Raw genomic sequence first — 20,753 nt, 5'->3', positions numbered from 1 at the left:
CTATTTAAAAATCTCCAGTCTTCCAGTACTTATCAGCTGCTGTATGTTCTGCCGGAAGTGGTGTATTCTTTCCAGCCTGACAGGGTGCTCTCTGCTGCCATCTCTGTCCATGTCAGGAACTGTCCAGAGCAGGAGAGGTTTTTCATGGGGATTTGTTACTCCTCTGGACAGTTCCTGACACGGACAGAGGTGGCAGCAGAGAGCACTGTGTCAGACTGGAAAGAATACACCACTTCCTGCAGGATATACAGCAGCTAATTAGTACTGGAAGATTTTTATATAGCAGTAAATTACAAATCTGCCACCAGTATCACACCAGTTGATTAAAAAATGCCTTTAAAGGGTTATCCAGCAAAATCTGCTTCTTTCAAATCAACTGGTGTCAGATGATTATAAAGATTTGTAATTTGCTTCTACACTTCCTGCAGGACATACAGCAGCTGATAAGTATGGGAAGGCTTGAGATTTTTAAATAGAAGTTAATTACAAATCTATATAACTTTCTGAAACCAATTGATTTTAAAGTAAAAGATTTTTGCTGGAGTACCCCTTTAACAACTTTAGCATCTTAACGGCTAAATACTTATAGTCAGCAGTATCAGAGTTATGTGCTATATCGGCTGCTGGTGGGGGGGATCGCTGTATAATATATCTGGTGGCTACAAGTGATGGCGGGGATAGGTTTCCCTAGATTTCACGTATTCCAGCAGAAAATGCTGCTTCATGACGATCAGTCAGTTTAACGTCTTTTATAAAGATAAATGGAAATCGTTTTTATCGCCTCCACTATATATAGCGGCAGGAAGGTACATCATACTGCGTAGGCCGAACCCAAGAGTTTGTCATTTTTCACCCTCGTCAGGTTTTTTTGCGGAGAATATTACGATGCATTATCCTCCAATTCCTCCTGTCAATTTGCAGACTGTATTCTCTTACAGAACTTATTATCCTGAGAGACACAATCGCCGTCCCTCTTCTCTCCCGGCCCTGCTGAATACCACTTAAAAGGAGACAGAGCTGTACAAACTGAACCGGAAAAAAAAAAAGATTGTTCTGAATTGACTGAAAGACTATTGAAACATAAGATAAAAGGGTCAGGGGGAAAAAAACTAATAATGACAGCAGAAATGTAATCACGGAGAGGAAAAGTGCAGCACGAGGGAGGGCCGGACAATGGGAAGGGAAAGCCTCCTGCAAGGTAAATAGAGAAATGTGAAGGTTGCAAATTAAATCGAATGGAGATGGTTTAAGTTAAATTGTGAAGTGACCCTGAGAACGTGACCTGAGACGTACTGAACAGCCGTATTACTCAGGCGTCTCTTCTGAAGTGGAAACTGGACTGATGTCAAGATGCGTCACTTATAAATCCCATCCGGATACTATTATATTGATCATAAGTAGCAGTGTATTGTGCCTATTGTGGCCTGACCTTTAGGGGGTTGTCTCCTCCTCCTCATCCTCCTTCTGGAAATGACTCTAGCTGACCAGGATAGGTTCAGGTTCGGAAACCCCCCAAAATCAGGTGCCAATGGGGGGGGAGTGTGTCTGGTCAAACATGTTCACTACAGCGGCCACTGCTGGAGAAATTGAGTATTACAAGCCACCTTTAAAACAATATTTCCCAATAGTGATGAGCATGGATCACTCAGTATTTGAATACCAGTGACTCATCAAGTTGGATGCAGCCTTAGGGAGACGGGGAAAACATGTATACAGCCATAGGCCTATAGCTGTGTCCATGTTTTCCAGGACAGTCTGTACTACTCAGGAACATTATGCTCATCCCCTTTCCTGCAGGTAGGGGATAAGTGTTAAAGGGGAACTCCAGAGAAAAAATAAAATTCAGATCAACTGGTGTCAAAAAGTTAAACAGATTTGTAACTTCTATCCAGTATCATCTGCTGTATATCCTGCAGGAAGTGGTGTATTCTTAGCAGGAAGTGGTGTATTCTTTCCAGTCTGACACAGTGCTCTCTGCTGCCACCTCTGTCCATGTCAGGAATTGTCCAGAGCAGGAGAAATTTTCTAAGGGGATTTGCTGCTGCTCTGGACAGTTCCTGACGTGGACAGAGGTGGCCAGTCTCGGACTGGGGTACCTTGGGCCCACCAGGGAATTTAAACCTAGGGGCCCACCCTACATACTCCAGATACAACCAGCGTCAAACTTTTCACATTACTATAGCGACTTTGCACAGAGCTGTGGATGTGACCAGCGATGCTAGCTCACTGCTAGTAACTTGTCAGTCACTCTATGCAAACAGCTTACTGTGCTACTTAATTTTCTTGAAAATAGAAGTGTCATGAAACTAACAAATCTGAGGCAGCCAGGGGGGTGCAGGAACATAATAACGAAAGTATACTTACCTTTCCCCATGCCCTCATAGCGCTTCTTTAACAATATCCGACAAACGCCGACCTCCTGCAGCTCCTCCAGCTGCAACGTTACACAATCGGCCGCTGGATCACCCACATCAGCCAATCATTGAGTGGGATGGGACACCGCTGCAGTCACTGACTGGCTGAGCAGGCAATCCATCAGCCGCTCCGTGACATTGCAGCTGGAGGGGCCAGGGCTGAGATGTTCACCGAACCCTGGCGAAAATTACTTCTGGCAGCTGTGAGAGAGAACCGAGAGCAGCATTACAGGGCACGGGGACTGGTAAGTATACTTTCTTTATTATCTTCACACACACCTGCCTTCCTGTCATTTGTTAATTTCACAAGACTTCCCCTTTAGGGAATCTGTCAGCTGTAATTCATGTTTTAAACTGCTGAAACTGTTAAATGCTGTTTGGTCAAGAAGACACATGGGGGAGATTTATCAAACATGGTGTAAAGGGAAACTGGCTCAGTTGCCCCTAGCAACCAATCAGATTCCACCTTTCATTCCTCACAGGCTCTTTGGAAAATGAAAGGTGGAATCTGATTGGTTGCTAGGGGCAACTGAGACAGTTTAACTTTACACCATGTTTGATAACTCTCCACTATACACAGATAAAAAGAAATGCACATTACCAATATGCTTACATAGTACGCGCACACATGCACGATACATACATCAAATCCTTAGGGATTTTATCATTTCCCTGCAACATATATATGATGTATATTTATGGTGGCGTCCATGTTGCTATTAGTGTGACTTTGCCTCTTGAGAAAACCTTGCAGATGTAAATATGATACTTGCGATGCATGTTTTTTCTTCAAGATTTGAGTGCCTCTTTAATCCAGGGATATGCACATACATGCAGGAGTTCTTCTATCCACTGCTCCATCCTACTTCTGCGCATTGTGCAGGTGATAGATCTGTGTAGCAGGCAGATGTCCAGCTTTATGACTCTGCAATATGTGCTGGATCCCCAACTCACAAGCATAATAAGATAAACCAAAGAACGCAAAATAAAGACACAACACATTGTAATCAGGTGTCAAAGGGTGCCAATTTTATTTAAAATCACATGACACTGAAAATGGCAGACCCTCGACTTACGAAGAGTCACCCTCCAGCACTCAGGCGAGGAAAAACCCCCTGTGGGGGAAACCTCGAGGGAGCCATGGCTGGAGAATTGCCCCTCCCCTGGGCTTAGAGGGTAATACCATACTATAAATATAACAAACTGGATGTGAGAGAGATTTGGCTGCAATATCTGTCACCTTATGGCTAGGCGGCTGTATCTCCTCTTCACAGTTCCAGGTCCACTTCTTAAGAAGGTGGAGACTTGATGAAGGGGTAGTCTAAAGCAGACTACCCCTTTCCCCTGCTAGAACCTCCAAATTACATCAAGGGTAGGGGGCAGTAAAGTAGTCCAGCTCAAGGTCCTCTGGCACATCCAAGATGGCACTGATCAGGGCGCGGTGCATTGCTTTATGGAACCTTCTTTATGACATAAGCGCTTGTCATCACAGTGTGCGGTTGCCATGGTTACAGCTGGTAAACACATCTGAAGCATTAACCCATTAATGACTGGCGATGCGCCTTACTGCAGAGGTCATTAAACATACTTGTGACCAAGCAAACAGCCTATGGTTAGGCCACACTAAGGACACTAAATAATATGGTTTGATGTGACCCATAGTAACCAATCACAGCTCAGCTTTCATTTCTCAAATTACTCTGGTAAAATAAAAGCTGAACTGTGATTGGTTGCTATGCGCAACTTAGACAGTCTTACTTGCCCATAGCAACCAGCTCAGCTTTAATTTTATAAGAGCTTGTTAAGATATGAAAGGTGAGCTGTGATTGGTTGCTATGGGCAAATCAGACTGTCTCTTGTCACTTTGTCTGTACAGTTCATGATGATGATGATGACTGAAAACACAGGACATCAAGCTTCCCTATAATGCTTTGCAGTCAGCCCTTCCTCCCAGGGGCATAGCTAGGATTCACGACCCCATAGCAAAAAAACTGTAAGGAATAGGGCCTTAAGTGACAATGTTCAGAAGACAAGGAAATCTTTGCTCTACTGCTGGTGCACTGATAACCCCTGACCTCTGCACAGCAGGCACTAAGAACAGAGGTCAGGGGTTATCAAAGCAGGGAAGCAAAGTTTTTTTTTTGTCTTCTGCCTGTTAACCCTTTTTTGTGTTGCAGCATGTAAGTAAACATTGGGTAACTTACACACTGCAGTACATAAGGGGTTAAGCAGAAGGACACAGTAGGCTCTTATCTTCTCCTCCTGGACACCGTCCTGCACGGCCCTGTAGCAACTGCCTACCCTGCCTTTATGGTAGCTACGCCACTGCATGCTGACTGCCAGCAGCAGAACATAGAGCAGATAGAGGCAGCCTGAGAGGAGGAGGTGGCAGAGGGTCCCAGGGGAGAGGAGAGGGGCTGCTCCAAATCTGCACACTACATGCTGCTTGTCATCCCTGTCACTCCCTGCCTCTATATAATATGATGAAACCTCCAGGTTACTAGATAGAGGCAGTAAGTGTCCAGGTGAAAGGCATGTGCAGCAGTGTTGGATGATTATATGTCATCCTGGAGCTGCCAGACAGGGAGGCCCACTTCCTGTTTGGCGGCCCACCAAAGGGTAGGGCCCATCTGCTCCCCTGCCACCTCCAGTCCGAGCCTGGAGGTGGCAGCAGAGAGCACTGTGTCAGACTGGAAAGAATACACCACTTCCTGTAGGACATACGGCAGCTGATAAGTACAGGAAGACGTGATTTTTAAATGAAAGTAATTTAAAAATCTGTATAACTTTGACACCAGTTTAACCCCCCCCCCCCCGTCAGAAAACCCTTTAAAATGAACAAATTTTTACCTTACATTAATTATTTTTTTCCTGTTCCATAACCATCTGATAATCCGACACATATCCTGCCCCCTTGTAATATATTTAAATCTTTTTACTTACATGGTACCATGGAATGAATTCAGACCCATGCCTCCTAAAGCCATGGGATATATTCCTAGTACTCAGAGTCGGCTGTAAAACCTCTGACAATTTCCAATTAAAATCTCCGCTCATTAGTCAGGAATGTGTCGCCCGTCCGTCTCACTGATGATGGAGGAGCAAATCCCAAAGTAAAATTACATTTCATTTGTCCACTTCTCTTCTAGCTTGCCTTAATCCTCCCCACCCCCTCCCCCCGGAGAACGGAGTGCTAACCGGCCAGATAAGACATGTCAGCCGCTATTTAGACTAATGTGGAGTGACAGGTTTTCTTGGGCCTCACTAATAATGATAAAATGCACAAAATCCGCCGTTATGTACGCAGCACTTAGCAGAGCCGCGTATCAGGGCAGCATTCATTACTACTGCTCAGTGTAAAGAGCTAGTCCTGTAATGACATGAAAATTATGTATACATGATGTATGGGGTTGTAAATAGCTTCATTAGTTAAAGGGGAACCTGTCAGGTTGGAAATGTATTATAGTCTGCAGGCAACGAGTAATAGAGCAGAATAGACTGGGCAGATAGACATATAGGACATTATAGGAATACATTCATTATAACTGGTTATCTATTAATTCAAATTTTTGGTTATTCTGGGCTTAGGAGTCCAGTGGGCGGTCCTATAAGGTGACTCACACAGGTAGTTGTTAGGAAGGACCACCCACTAGACTCTTAATCAGAGGTTAAACCCCTTCAGGACTAATTTCCGTTTTTGTGGTTTCGTTTTTTCCTCCATAGCGCTTGCATTTTTTCACCTACAGACCCACATGAGCCCTTATTTTCCGCACCACTAATTGTACTTTACAATGACAGACTTAATTTTTCCATAAAGTATGCTGTGAAATCAGGAAAAAAATATATATGCGTGGTGAAATTTAAAAAAAAAAAGGATTTTGTTTTCATTTCGGAGGGTTTTGTGTTTACGCCATTCACCCTATGATAAAACTGACATGTTATATATGTTCCTGACTACAACGATATGTAACTTAAATGACTTTTCTTTTATCTGACAGCTTTTGAAAAATTAAAACCTTTTTTTTTAAAAAAACATAATGTGTTTAAAATTGCTCTATTCCCAGCCTTATAACACTTTTATCCTATGGTCTATGGGGCTATGTGAATTGTAATTTTTTGCACCATGATCTGTACTTTCTATCGGTACCTTGCTTGTTTATATGCAACTTTTTGATCACTTTTAATTACAATTTTAATTACAAAATGTTCAATTTTGCACTTTGGTGGGTTTTTGCGCTTACACCATTTACCGTGCGAGATCAGGAATGTGATAACTTAATAGTTTGGGAGATTATGCACGCAGCAATACCAAATATGTATGTTTGTTTATTTTTATTTATAAGATGGGAAAGGGGGGGGGGATTTAATAAAAACACTTTTTTTTTACTGTACACTTTTTACTTTTAGTCCCACTGGGGGACTTTTATTATCACTTCAGTGATCTCCCATAGGGATCACTTCAGTATACTTTATACAGCAATGATCGATTAGATCATTGCTGTATTACTCTGATCTGCAGCAGACCAGATAGATGGATTGCCGAGCCGGGATCAGCGTCAGTGCGACACTGAGCCCTGGTTTGGTAAGCAGAAGGGATCTCCCCTTTGCAATCGCATCGCGGAGGGGAGATCCCCCCACTAGACACCAGGGAAAGGGAAAAACAATACATTTAAATGCAGCTGTCAGTTTTGACAGCTGCATTTAAATGTATAATTTGTGGGCGTGGTGATCGAACTGCGCCTACTTATAGTTGCGGTCACGGGCTGCACATAGCACCTGGAATCGCAGCGGTTCAGAGCGCGGTCGCCGTGCGTCTTCTCTCTGAACACCCCAGCCTGCATCAGGACGTACAGTTTTATGTACTGATGCGGGACGGGGTTAAATGAAAAAAATCCTGTATTAATGCTACTGAATCTTTAAACTGTATATTAATCTGATCAGCTCCTCCTAATCCTGATCATGTTGATGATTTAGGGTGCGGAATTGAGATGAGGTTCGGTTCAGCAGGGTCCATCGAACTGTGAAGCAAGGTTCAGGTTAATCAGAACCGAACCTAAAACGAACCGTACAAAAACAGCTAAACGATTGCAGATGATTGGCTGTTTTAGTGCGGTCCACAAAGTTTGCTCACCAGTACTTGCCTGTCTGCACTCCCCTGGGGTTCTTCTCCAGTATCCGGTTTCCCCCGCAGCCCACTCCACCCTGCTCAGCCAATCACCGGTTTAGGGCCCTATTACCCGGGAAAATTATCATACAAAAAATCATTACATCATTCAGATTTGAAGGATAATCGTTACGTGTAAAAGCGGGCAACGATTAAATGACCAATGAGAAATCGTTGATTGTTTGATAGAATCTGGACCTATTTTTATCGTTAATCGTTCGTACATCGTTCAGTGTAATAGCGCGTCGTTCGCTCTTTCCCTAGTCTGTCAGCCAGGAAAGGACGAGCGCAAGAACGCCCATAAGTAACAATCATCGTCCTGTGTAATAGGGTGAACGATTAAGATCGTTCATCATAGCGGTCGTTTGAGATCGTTATTCTCCGAAAAACCCTTAGACGGGACAGTGCTGCGTGCTGTCACTCTCGAGATGCGAGTGATAGCCTGCTCAGCCAATCCCTTGAAACAGCTATGATCAGCATAAAAGTGTATAAAAGTGTGCGGCTGCCATTTTCACAAACTCATTTTGAACTTTACAAAAAGTTTGGAACAATACCTAACCGAACTTTTTGCAAAGTTTGGAACAAATCTCAGTTCGTAAGATTTTGTTTGCTCATCTCTAGTGATGAGTCCTGTCTCCACCTGTCCTGTGCAGATAAATTATGGGCAGGTGTGTTATTTGGAAACTGGAAGATGACAATCAACCAGGATAGGCATGGGAGGGGGAAAACACTGGTCTGTTCTACTATGGCGCTCCATGGCCAGCTCTGTTATGGGAGCACTCTATGGTATAGGGACACTGTAAGTACCTATGTTATAGGGAACTATGATCTTTTCTGTTATAGGAGCACTCTATGGTATAGGGCGATTGTAAGTACCTATGTCATAGGGCACCATGGTCTTCTGTTATGGGAGCTCTCAATGGTATAGTCCACTGTAAGTACCTATGTTATAGGGCACAATGGTCTGTTCTGTTATGGGAGCACTCTATGGTATAGGGGCACTGTAAGTACCTATGTTATAGAGTTTATAGGGCACAATGGTCTGTTATGGGAGCACTCTATGGTATACGGACACTGTAAGTACCTATGTTATAGGGCACCATGGTCTTCTGTTATGGGAGCACTCAATGGTATAATCCACTGTAAGTACTTATGTTATAGGGCACAATGGTCTGTTCTGTATTGGGAGCACTCTATGGTATAGGGGCACTGTACACACCTATGTTATAGGGCACTATGGTCTGTTATGGGAGCACTCTGTGGTATAGTTGCACTGTAAGTACCTATGTTATAGGGCACTATGGTCTGTTCTGTATTGGGAGCACCATAGCTATTTCGACCATGAATGCCTTGATGCATCTGAAAAAACGTCCTTGTAGTCTGTAGAGTATAGCAGTACCATTTTCTCATCTCCAGTAGTGTAACGTGTAACCAGATTTACAAGGCCGCTTCTCCCAACTTTTAACTAAATCTTGAAATATTTATTTAGTAAGTGCTTTACCCCCGACTGTGTGCCGCTGTTTCTATTAGCCTCCAGCACGCCAAGGTTAAATCTCTTCTCTCCGTAATGACAACACACGCCATTTCAGAAGAATATATTGCCGCTGCTTTAGAATATAGGAAAGTGCTAAAGTGGCAGGTCAATAACTGCAGCAGGGACGGCTCCCATGTAATATACGGCTGTATCCAGGGCAAGTGCAACAGAGAGAACACTCTATTGGAAGATGGAAGATGGCAGCGCTGTGAAAAGAGCTTATAGCCATAAGTAAGGCTTGTCCAGAGATTTGTAGGGTTCTTGACTAGAGATGAGTGAACGGGGTTCGGGGTTCAAGTCCATCCGAACCCAAACATTCGGTATTTGATTAGCTGGGGCTGCTAAACTTGGATAAAGCTCTAAGGTTGTCTGGAAAACATGGATACAGCCAATGACTATATCCATGTTTTCCACATAGCCTTAGGGCTTTATCCAACTTCAGCAGCCACCGCTAATCAAATGCCGAAAGTTCGAGTTCGGATCGACTCGAGCATGCTCCAGGCTCGCTCATCTCTATTCTTGACATTAAAGGGGAAATCCTGCTAAAATTCCATAATACAGGACAAGTGACATACAGATGTGTCCACCCTTACATTTCCACAAATTTTATTAAAGGGATAGTCCAATATATAGCATTATTTATCTATCAACAGGAAAGGGGAAATGTGATTGCATTGGGTCCAACCTCCAGGACCCCCAGCGACCTTAAAGCAACTCTGTCCCCACAATGTGACCCCCCCCCCCCCCCCCCCAAACCACTTGTACCTTCGGATAGCCTCTTTTAATCCAAGATCTGTCCTGGGGTCCGTTCGGCCGGTGATGCAGTTATTGTCCTAAAAAACAACTTTTAAACTGGCAGCCCCGTGCCCAATGGCCGGGCTTAGATTGTGTATGCATTAGGCTGGCACACCCTCTCTGTCCCTCCTCCCGCCCTCCTCATCATTAGGAATGCTCCAGGCAGATTGTCTCCTATTCCCCACCTGTGTCAGCATGGCACATGGGTTGGATCGCTAGGCCACCTGTGCAATGTTCAGCATGGAGAAAATGTTCCAGTGGCATTCCTAATGATGAAGTGGGTGGGGAGGAGGGACGGAGGGGTGGTTCAAAGTTAGGGCACAGATACTCTAAGCCACGGCCGTTGGGCACAGGGCTGCAAGTTTAAAAGTTGTTTTTTAGGACAATAACTGCATCACCTTCCGACCGGACCCCAGGACAGATCTTGGATTAAAAGCAGCTATCCGAAGGTACAAGTGGTTTGGGGGGGGACAAATTGTGAGTACAGAGTCGCTTTAAGAATTGGAACCCAGAATACTTCATTTGCAATTCACAATACCACCACTGGAGGCATCATATAAGACACATATTGCATATACCATGTTGTGTTATGAAGACGACCCCTGTTATGTATTGGAGCATATGGGCATCATACAGGGTAGTTCAAGATGCTGGAAAGCTGAGTCACCTCTATTATATTGAGTATAGGATGGTGGGAAAGCTGGGTGACCTCCATCACACTGAGTATAAGATGCTGGAAAGCTAGGTGACCACATCATACTGAGTACACCAAAACAACTTATTAGCATAACTCCTAATATCACAGAAATTGAGCAGAGGATGAAGATAAGAAACTTACCGTCAACCTCCGCTCATGTGCTCTATAGGTGCATATCAGCAGGTAAGTTAATTCTATTTTAATTTAATTAATATTGCAGTACCACTTGTTACCAACAGGCGGTGCTGTAGAAACAGACAATTAATGGACGATTCTACACATAAAAAAAGGGAATATATTTAATCTGTGTTCACACACAGTATTTTCAGACATTTTTTGCAATGTGAGTGGCTAAAATATTAACCAAAAACTGTGTGAGAGCATAACTGCATAAATCAGCTAAAAAAAAAAACAGAGAAGAAACTGAGTGTTAGTGTTGCTTGCTCTGTTTTAACTCTAAAGAACCCTTATATAGATAATAAATGTGTCCTCCTTTACCTATCCACAAAGTCCCTTAAACGGGTTGTCCCAAGAAGTTGGTAAAATCAGACATGTACCACATCAATCTATGTAAAAAAAAAAGTACAAATGTGCTGTTTTTATGTAAAATAACTTACATCCCTTTACTGTTTTACTCCCCCATGGATCTGATCACTTTCTGGTTTGCCCTCTGAACTGTTTCCCTGCTGTTACCATGCAATGGAACATTTTCCAACAACCCCCGTTACTTATATGAATAGTGAAGACCAGCTTGTCAATACTATTGGAACAGATCAGAAGACTGCAGTTGAACTGAGCATGTGCGACCACCTTACTGACTGTTGAAAACCGGGTCGTAGCCAAGGGCAACAGGTTATCAAAATACAGCAGGCACATGGGGGATAAGTAATTTTAGATCTCTCATACAGTGTTTGAAATGTTTAATTTAACATAATTCATCATGGACCTGGAAAATCTTCGTATAGACCTAGGCATCTTCAAGGGACTTAAGTTTTTAAAGGGGTTATCCAGCGCTACAAAACATGGCCACTTTTGTCACACTCTTGTCTCTAGTTGAGGTGTGGTTTGCAATTAAGCTCTATTTACTTCAATGCAACAGAGTAACAAACCCCACCCAATCTGACATTGACATAAGCGGGGCAAAAGTGGCCATGTTTTTGTAGCGCTGGATAACCCCTTTAAATGTAAATTCAGCACGTCATTATGATATGTTAGCAAAACCCTTAAAGTGCCACAAGCCACAACATTTCAATGTATATATGGCAAAACTTTTTAGCTGTTCATCTTGCGTCACATCTGTAACTCCCCTTTGTGGTGGTTGTAAGCAGCGAGAATTATGTATTTTATCAGAAAACAGAGCCCCCTAAACAGCCATATCATAAAAATTAAAGGGGTATTCTGGAGGTAAAAAATGTTATTTTATTTATTTATTTTTTTTAAAACAGCACACTAATAAAGTTGCTTTAGATGTTGCTGTCTGCTGCCACCAATGTCCATGTTGTGAACTGACAACTCATGCCCTGGTCTCCATTCCTGAACTGCACTCACCACACCAATTAGTCGCAGGTCCCCATGGGTGTGCAACCCATTTGGAATTTTTATTATGGGGCCCTATAAATTCTGTTTCCTTTTTTGCATGTAAGAATTCTCGTTGCATTCTATTTTTGTAACTTTAAAGGTTATAAACATGAAAAAAAACAAAAAAAAACTGTGTGAGCTGCCCTCCATGTTTACTCTCCCAACTCTCCATAATCTCATCTGCTGTGTGAATATCCTCCCTGCTGCTGTGTGTAACAGTTGGGAGAGGGGAAATCCTGTTGGAAACAAAATAATTTACTAATAGTGTCCAGAGAGTCCTAAAATTTGCCAGACCGACAAGAGTTGCTCATGCTGTTTAAAGGGGTATTGTGGCAAATATATATTTTTAATATCTTTAATAAAATGATATAACTTTATTTAAGGAATGTTATTTAAAATAAATAAATAAAAAAAAAAAAAAAAAAAAAAAAAAAAATATATATATATATATATATATATATATATATATATATATATATATATATATATATATATTTTTTTTTTTTGCAAGGCAGTGGGAGCATATGGCTCTCTACTGCCCCCAATGGCTGTGATGGAAACTGCAGGGCTGCAGAAGCCCATGTCCAAGTTTTGTTATATTTTGCTAGCACTGCTGCATGTGATACTGAGCCTCCCCTAATATGTGTTCTAATACAAGGGGGAAGCTGTCTGGGTCAGGAGCGCTGTGGGCAAGTGGGGTTAACTGTAAACTGCCTGCACTGTACCGCTACAACAGATATCTTTTCTAAGTGTAATGGCTATTCTAATGCTAACATATATTAGATTAGACATTAGGAGATGAATTGTATGCAACACTAGAGATATGTACCTGTATTAGCACCAGGGCTTGAGCAGCCCTGCAGTTCCTGACAGCCATTGGTGGCAGCAGAGAGGCCAGATTCCTCCTTACTGATGTCACTCAATAGAAACATTTTTAAAAAATTAGGTTAACTTTAATAAAGTTGGATTACAAATTTTAAGGTTTCACAGTGCAGGGCAGGTCTGGGAGCTTGATGAGAGAAGATTGCAGGATGTTTTGTACAGCCCTGCTTTTCTCCTCTCCATGCTTGCTCTCCCCCACGACCCCTCCCCTCTCTATAAAGCATAATAAACATAGAAATCCTGCTTCTTCTAAAGTGAGGGGGTGGGGGGGGGGGGAGGCTGGGAAACAGCATTTTGAGTACAGAAGGAAACTCTTTTACTTAATAAAACCTACTACAGAGATTCTTAAAATCGCTTGTATTATTCATACTTCTTGATGTCTGAAAAATGACATTTAAATGACAGTTACACTTTAAGCCGTGGTTTACCCTTCCCTTCCCCATGGGAACACATGAACGTTTGACCATGCCGAATTTTTACGTGTATGAGGAAGCCCAGAGGGATAACTTTCAGATGAAAAATGGTATTAGATGTATGGTGGCCTTAAAGGGGGACTCCGCAGGGAACAAAAATTGTCAGAATGTTATACAGATTTGTAACTTTTACTTAAAAATCTGAAGTCTTCCAGTACTTATCGGCTGCTGTATGTCCTGCAGGAAGTGGTGTCTTTCTAGTCTGACACAGTGCTCTCTGCTGCCACCTCTGTCCATGTCAGGAACTGTCCAGAGCAGAAGAGGTTTTCTAGTCAAATCTATTTTTATTGAAACAAATGTTTTTGTCATATAAACATAAAACACAACAGGATAGGGAAAAGAGGCCACTAGGCCCATGGCACAGGCGTAAACATTTCCAGAGTACTCAGTGAACAATGCATATACAGGCAAGATTAGGTAAAAATAAGGGTACTATTAGACGGGCCAATGGGGGCCCGATAATAAATGTAAACGAGCGCAGATCTGCTAGATCGGCGCTCGTTTACTAGGCCTATTACACGGCCCAATAATCGTTTAACAAGAGCTGCAGGGACATCGTTACCAATGTCCTTGCAGCCCTTGTTTAAACGTTATACATTACCTGTCCAGGTTGCAGGGCTCCTCTTGCGCTCTGCTTCTCCCCGGGTCCCGCGCACTCCAGCTTCAGAGCGGCCTGTGTCAGCTGACAGGCCACTCAGCCAATCACTGGCCACGGCGGTCCTGGCCAGTGATTGGCTGAGCGGCCTGTCAGCTGACAGGCTACTCTAAAGCTGGAGCGTGCGGGACCCGGGGAGAAGTACAGAGGAAGAGGAGCCCTGCAACCTGGACAGGTAATGTATATCGCCAGTCCCTGGCCGCGCACTGCTATTACACGTAGCGGTGCGCGGTCAGCGCCCGACAATTATAGGTCAGAACCTATATCAACGATCATCGGCTGATCGTTGTCTTTATTACACAGTACGATAATCGGCCGAATCGGGCCTGGTGAAGAGGAGTGGGCTTGTGATCAAACAGGCAAGGCGAAAGGGAGATGGGAGGGGAGGGGCAGGGAAAGGCGGGGGGGAGGACAAGGAGAGAGAGGGGGGGCTGGGATAGTCCGGGGTGCATGGAAAAAATGCTTTAAGGGGCAGTAGTTGGGTTAAGGTGTTCACGTAAAAGTGCTGTCCAAGGGAGCCAAAGAGTTAAGTGCTTATCATGTGAGAGGGAGTGCCAGCTACAGACCTCCTCAAGACCCCGAACATCCTCGACCTTCTCGATCCATCTAGCTACGGGGGGAAGGGTCAGTTGACCTCCAATACAGGGGGATCATCATTTTGGCAGCCGCTAGAAGGTGGGTGATCAAGTTATCCTTTCTGGGAGTAAAGTGTTTGGAGGGGTCCCATAATAGAACCAGATCAGGAGTAATCACAGGCGTGGGCCCGGGTAGTTGGGCAATCAGTGAGATGATACGATCCCAAAAGGGACGGATAAGTGGACAATGCCACCATATGTGGGATATAGTACTTCTGTCTCTAAGGCACCGCCAACATAGGTCATCAGGAGTGATGCCATGGTCAAATAATAAAGCTGGGGTCCTATACCAGTGGGAAAATAATTAGAAAGAGGATTCCTGTATACGAATACAGAGGGAAAAGCCATGGGAGTGGGTCATAATAAAATGGGACTGGGCGGCTGTAAAGGAGGTCTGCAACTCCCGCTCCCAATCCTGAAGACATCTTGGTATAAGGTCTCCTGGGGGGGGGGGGGGGGGGGTGTTAAGGCCGGCATATATCTTAGAAAGAGGCCTCTTAGGGTTTTGGGGTAATAAAACTAGCCTTTCTAGCCAGTTGATGTCTCGCAGGCCCTTCGTGGTTGAAGTATATGAAATACAAAGGTTCTGGATGTGTTGGGATTGAAAGTGCTTAGAGGGCAAAAGACTGGAGACACCAAGTGGATCATGCTGCCGAAACAGCTCCCTGAGGCGGTGTCCGGATAAGTGCTTCCATAGCGGTGGAGGGGGATTCAGGGAATTAGAAGAAAGAGCAGGCAGAAGGTAAAGAGGAGTAAGATTAGAGGGGATGGAGAAGGTGGCGGCTCGGCTGCAAAGGTTTTCTATGGGGATTTGTTACTGCTCTGGACATGGACAGAGGTGGCAGCAGAGAGCACTGTGTCAGGCTGGCAAGAATGCAGGACATACAGCAGCTGATAAGTACTGGAAGACTAAACAGAAGTAATTTACAAATCTGTATAACTTTCTGACACCATTTGATTTTTTTTCCCCGCTGGAGTACCCCTTTAAGTACTCATTTACACATCTTAGAGTGACGCTTCAGCACCATTCATCTCTGATTCTGTGACGGAATCTTGTTTCAGAAACAGCTGTGATGTAAAACCTGTCCTGATTTTATTCCAGGAGGCGTGCTCCTATTGTATATCACTCTCCCCATTATATTATACTGTACGGTGTTATTATACAGGACTCCCTGCAGATGCCCGCGCCCTTCTCTCTTACATTTTGAGAATTCCTCTCCGACCTGTTTCTCAGCTTTACACCTCAGGCTTTTTTTTTCATTTAGCTGAAGGCGAAGTAGCCGGATTTTTCTACCAGATACTTGTCGATGGGTAAATGCCAGACATTGTTTACACTGCAGAACAACATTTCTCACTTTATAGCTCTGCATGTGCTGGCGGATTTCTCCATAGTCTTGGTTCAGCAGGAATATCAGAGTATAGAGTTATAGGGAATTCAAGGTGGAGAATATTCCTCCTTCTCATTTACTCTTTGGGGTTGCTTTGTAACGGTGCGGTGTCTTTTATCATATTTTATGCTTTTGTTTAAAACACACTAAAAAAACAAGATTATATTCTTCAACACAGTACATTTTTTGTCTCCTTAAAGGGGTACTCCAGCCCTTTAAAATTCTAAAATGTTGCTGTACAGCATAATAAACAGCCTATTATTACCTCTCCACGCTCCCCAAAGGTAAATGGGCTGTTTATTATGTTGTATTTAGGCAGCAATATATATATATATATATATATATATATAAATTAGTAAAGGGGTATTCCCATCTTAAAGGGGTACTTCGACGAAAATCTTTTTCTTTCAGATCAACTAGTTTCAGAAAGTTATATACATTTGTAATTTACTTATATTTACAAATCTCCAGTCTTCCAGTACTTATCAGCTGCTGTATGTCCTGCAGGAAGTGGTGTATTCTTTCCAGCCTGACACAGTGCTCTCTGCTGCCACCTCTGTCCATGTCAGGAACTGTCCAGAGCAGTAGCAAATCCCCATAGAAAACCTCTCCTGCTCTGGACAGTTCCTGACATGGACAGAGGTGGCAGCAGAGAGCACTGTGTCAGACTGAAAAGAAAACACCACATTCTGCAGGACATACAGCAGCTGATAAGTACTGGAAGACTGGAGATTTTTAAATAGAGGTAATTTACAAATCTTTATAACTTTATGACACCAGTTGATTTAAAAAAGCTTTTTTTTTCTACGGCATACCCCTTTAAGTCATAAGTTACTATTGGAGGTCTGGCTGCTGAGACCCCATCAGTTGTTAGTAGTTAGTGATTGATCCCAGAGTATGGACACAATGACAGTCTCCATATATCTCCAATGTGTCCATGCCAAAACACAAGTGGGGAAAAAAGGCATTAGGTGGTTCTGTGTCTTTGTTTTAGTGTTTTAGTACATATATAGCTTGAGAAATAGTCTCGTATAGAGACAAAAACGTTGCATGTTTTTTTTTTGCTTGATATGAAATAAACACTTGGAATTTTTTCACATAAAAGGTCGTGCTGCGGAATTCTTTGTATGTGTATACAGTAGTACCTTGGTTTAAGAGTAACTTGGATTGAGAGCGTTTTGCAAGAAGAGCTCACAGTTTTCCAAAATTTAACTTGGTTTAAGAACATTGCTTTGGTGTAAGAGCTCCCTTTACTGGGTGGGATTGGGAGTGGGAAAGGGGCATGGTCTGCATAGTGTGGTCTACACCGCTGTACTCTGACCCAGAAAGCCAGAAAGTCTCCCTCACCTTTCAAATCATAGCAGATCCACTTCAGGCTGGGGCTTACATTAGGGGACAGGATTTATGTGCCCACATCTGCCCTGCTCATTTCTTCATGCTCCCTGCAGTCTCTTTTTAGCCCTTGTGTTTTCCATCCTCTCCATTCCTGCTATAATGTGCCTGCACTTACACTCAGCTATACACACTGCTGCTATAATGTGCCTGCACTTACACTCAGCTATACACACTGCTGCTATAATGTGCCTGCACTCACACTCAGCTATACACACTGCTGAATATAAAATTTCTGTCTCTGTCCTCCTGCACAGCTCTGTGATTCTCACTTCCTTATTGGTGCAGGCTGAACAACCCCCCTCCCTATTGCTGTCCACACAGGGACCATGTGACCACACAGACCTCTGACAGCAGCCCTGCTTCTCTAGTCTACCCTGTTGTACTACACTACTGCATTATGTGGATCTGCAGTTCCATCCTGTATCTACACACTGCTGCTGTGTTATCAGGTTTATGCCCTTACTATACATTATACCCCACATGCTGATTGCTGTACTGTACAATAACTTATAATATCACATATTCTGCTGTTTCTCATTGTTTGTTTCATCTGTTCTACATGTTATTCATAAAAAAAACACTATATTTGGGGTGTGGAACTAATTGTCTGCATATCAGTGATTTCTTATGGGAAAATTAAGAGTGGATTTGGATTACAAGCGCAGTACTGGAACGAATTATACTCGTAATCCAAGGCACCACTGTATATGCATGTATATATTTATTTAGTACTTTTTCCTAGCTGAACCCAGTATTATATTGCGCTTCACACACGTGCCTCCGGCGTCTTCACGGTTAATGTATTTTCCTGTGTAGCACTTGATATTCGGTTGCAGAGAGATATTTTTACCTCCCCGTTCGTGTGGGCACATCTCCCCATATGTCTCTTCGAGGGGCTCTCTGTAGTAAGATGCCTTCTCGCAGCACGGAGTAACCTTTCTGCGAATCCCGAGCTGTACCCTGGATAAAGGACATGGAGTCGGTGCGTAGGCTTTGAGTCACTGCGGAGTATGCACTTGGGCTGTAATGTGGTTGAGTCACAAGAAAGATTTGCCTGAGGTGAGTTCCTCATATCCGTGTGGAGATTGTGAGGCACGCCTTCTCCTCATACACACACACTGCTCACATCCAAGCCTCCACCGGGGTGCTGCAAACATAGACAGGAGAGCTGCAAGGACACCGGGCTTGGATCTGCTGTAAGTTTTTTAGCTTTTTATGCCTTTTCCGTTTTGTTACCGTTTTATGCATTTACTATATTGTAACTTGACCTGGAGCTAAAGTTAGTGTAGTGTATGAGGAGTTCAGGCCTCTGTGTATACACGCCGTCTTGTGTCAGGTAAAACATATGACATGTGTTCCCACGTCTCGCCAGCTGTTAGAACCCACCTGGATAAGTCAGCGGAGATCCCACTGTGGTCACACACTTCGAGGGAAGGTTGCCAGGCGCCTTTTAATGTTTAATCCGGCTCACCTCACACTAGATCCTACAATACTCAGTTATCATTCAGGAAGGTGCCATAGATTTTTATATTTTACGTGGTATTTTTGTGCTTTTAAAGGGACAGGACGCAATCTGCTGTTCCCTGTTATCAGCCAGGAACCTGATTATAGTATACAAAGTCTGGTGGTAACTTTGTTATTAGTAATGAGCGAATAGTGAAATATTCGAATATTCGATATTCGTTCGAATATCTCCCCGATATTCGATCCCATTAAAGTCTATGGGAACAAGAATTCGTTTATTGAAAAACATCTATTCGACCACTTGGAGGAAAAAAACGGAAGTAGGAGGATTTGAACGCTTATCAAATATTTATCGAATATTCGGCGAACTATTCGATAATATTCGATAAATCGAATACCTTACTATTCGATCGAACAGTATTCGCTCATCACTATTTGTTATAGATTTGTTATTGACGTATATAGTGGTGCAGAGGGGAGTCTGTCACAAACATGGACACCAGTGATGTAAATAGGGCTGTGCATAGCCATGACTACTGTATTGCAGGTAACCAGCAATTTTGGGAATAGACCCCCCCCCCTTCCCCCGACAAGGATTTGACCCCATAGCTCCTCCCAGGAGCATACATAACTATGTGTGAGGTAAACCACTCTATTATTATAGCAGCATCAGGAAGTGTCTTTTATATAGTTGCTTATAGATATATAGCTTCTATTATGTGTGATGTGGAAACCATCAACAAGCAGGATGTCGACTGCTATTCCAAATAGTTAAAAAGCCCTCCCAAGATCATGAAGAACTATATGTTAGCCGTTCTCCTGTCTTGTCATATAAGCCGTGGACTTTAGGAAGTACTCCGCATGTCTTTCAGATACAGCTTTTCAGGTTATATTGCTATTATTCTGTATAAGTTTTTTTTTACCCCTGGGTGACTCCTTTCCACATTCCTAGCAGAAGTTTGGTAGAGGCGGGTGAAGCAGTCTACAATTCTTGCCCAGAGCTATATTCTGTTGGAGATAAGTTTACAGTCTTAGGTCTTGCTGCCAAGAACTGACGACCCCCTGCAAACAGTCACGGAGGAGCCCCGCATAAAGCCCCCAGCGGCCTCGTACCTAAATTGATTACATTTTTTTTTATATACATTGTGTGTTGAAGGGGTACCCAAGTACAAATCCTTTTCTTTCAAATCAATTAGTTTTGTAATATACTTCTATTTAAAATTCTCAAGTCTCCCAGTACTTATCAGCTTCTGTATGTCCTGCAGGAAGGGGTGTATTCTTTCCAGTCTGACACAGTGCTCTCTGCTGCCACCTCTGTCCATGTCAGGAACTGTCCAGAGCAGTAGCAAATCTCCATAGAAAATGTGTGTGCTGTGGACAATTCCTGATATGGACAGAGGTGGCAACATAGAGTACTGTGTCAGACTGGAAAGAATACACCACATCCTGCAGGACATACAGCAGCTGATAAGTACTGGAAGGCTTGGGAATTTTAAATAGAAGTAAATTACAAATCTATATAACTTTCTAACACCAGTTGATTTGAGTAATAAGTCATCAATAATCACATCCACAGTCCAATCACAACAAGAATGAATTAAACTCTCATATCCATTAACAGCAGCTTTCTGATGGTTTCCAGATAGCAAAATTATTGAAAGCTAATATAGCCATTAAAG

General features: G+C 43.1%; 1 protein-coding gene across 4 annotated transcripts in view; it reads left to right on the top strand.

Moving 5' to 3' along the window:
* RAB27B (RAB27B, member RAS oncogene family) overlaps positions 1-20,753 on the top strand; it is a 156,669-nt gene that overhangs the window by 91,664 nt on the left and 44,252 nt on the right. The window contains exon 1 of one of the 4 annotated variants that reach the window (XM_069963168.1): positions 18,708-18,806. The exons of the other annotated variants lie outside the window; for them this stretch is intronic. The gene's annotated coding sequence lies outside the window, so the exon portion shown is untranslated. Of the gene's footprint in view, positions 1-18,707; positions 18,807-20,753 lie in introns of those variants that run through there. 4 annotated transcript variants of the gene reach the window in all.

Source organism: Dendropsophus ebraccatus, chromosome 3, assembly GCF_027789765.1.
Source record: "Dendropsophus ebraccatus isolate aDenEbr1 chromosome 3, aDenEbr1.pat, whole genome shotgun sequence".
Classification (NCBI taxonomy): Eukaryota; Metazoa; Chordata; class Amphibia; order Anura; family Hylidae; genus Dendropsophus; species Dendropsophus ebraccatus.
The sequence above is the reverse complement of the archived record's forward strand: the minus strand, read 5'-3'. Positions and strand labels throughout refer to the sequence as shown.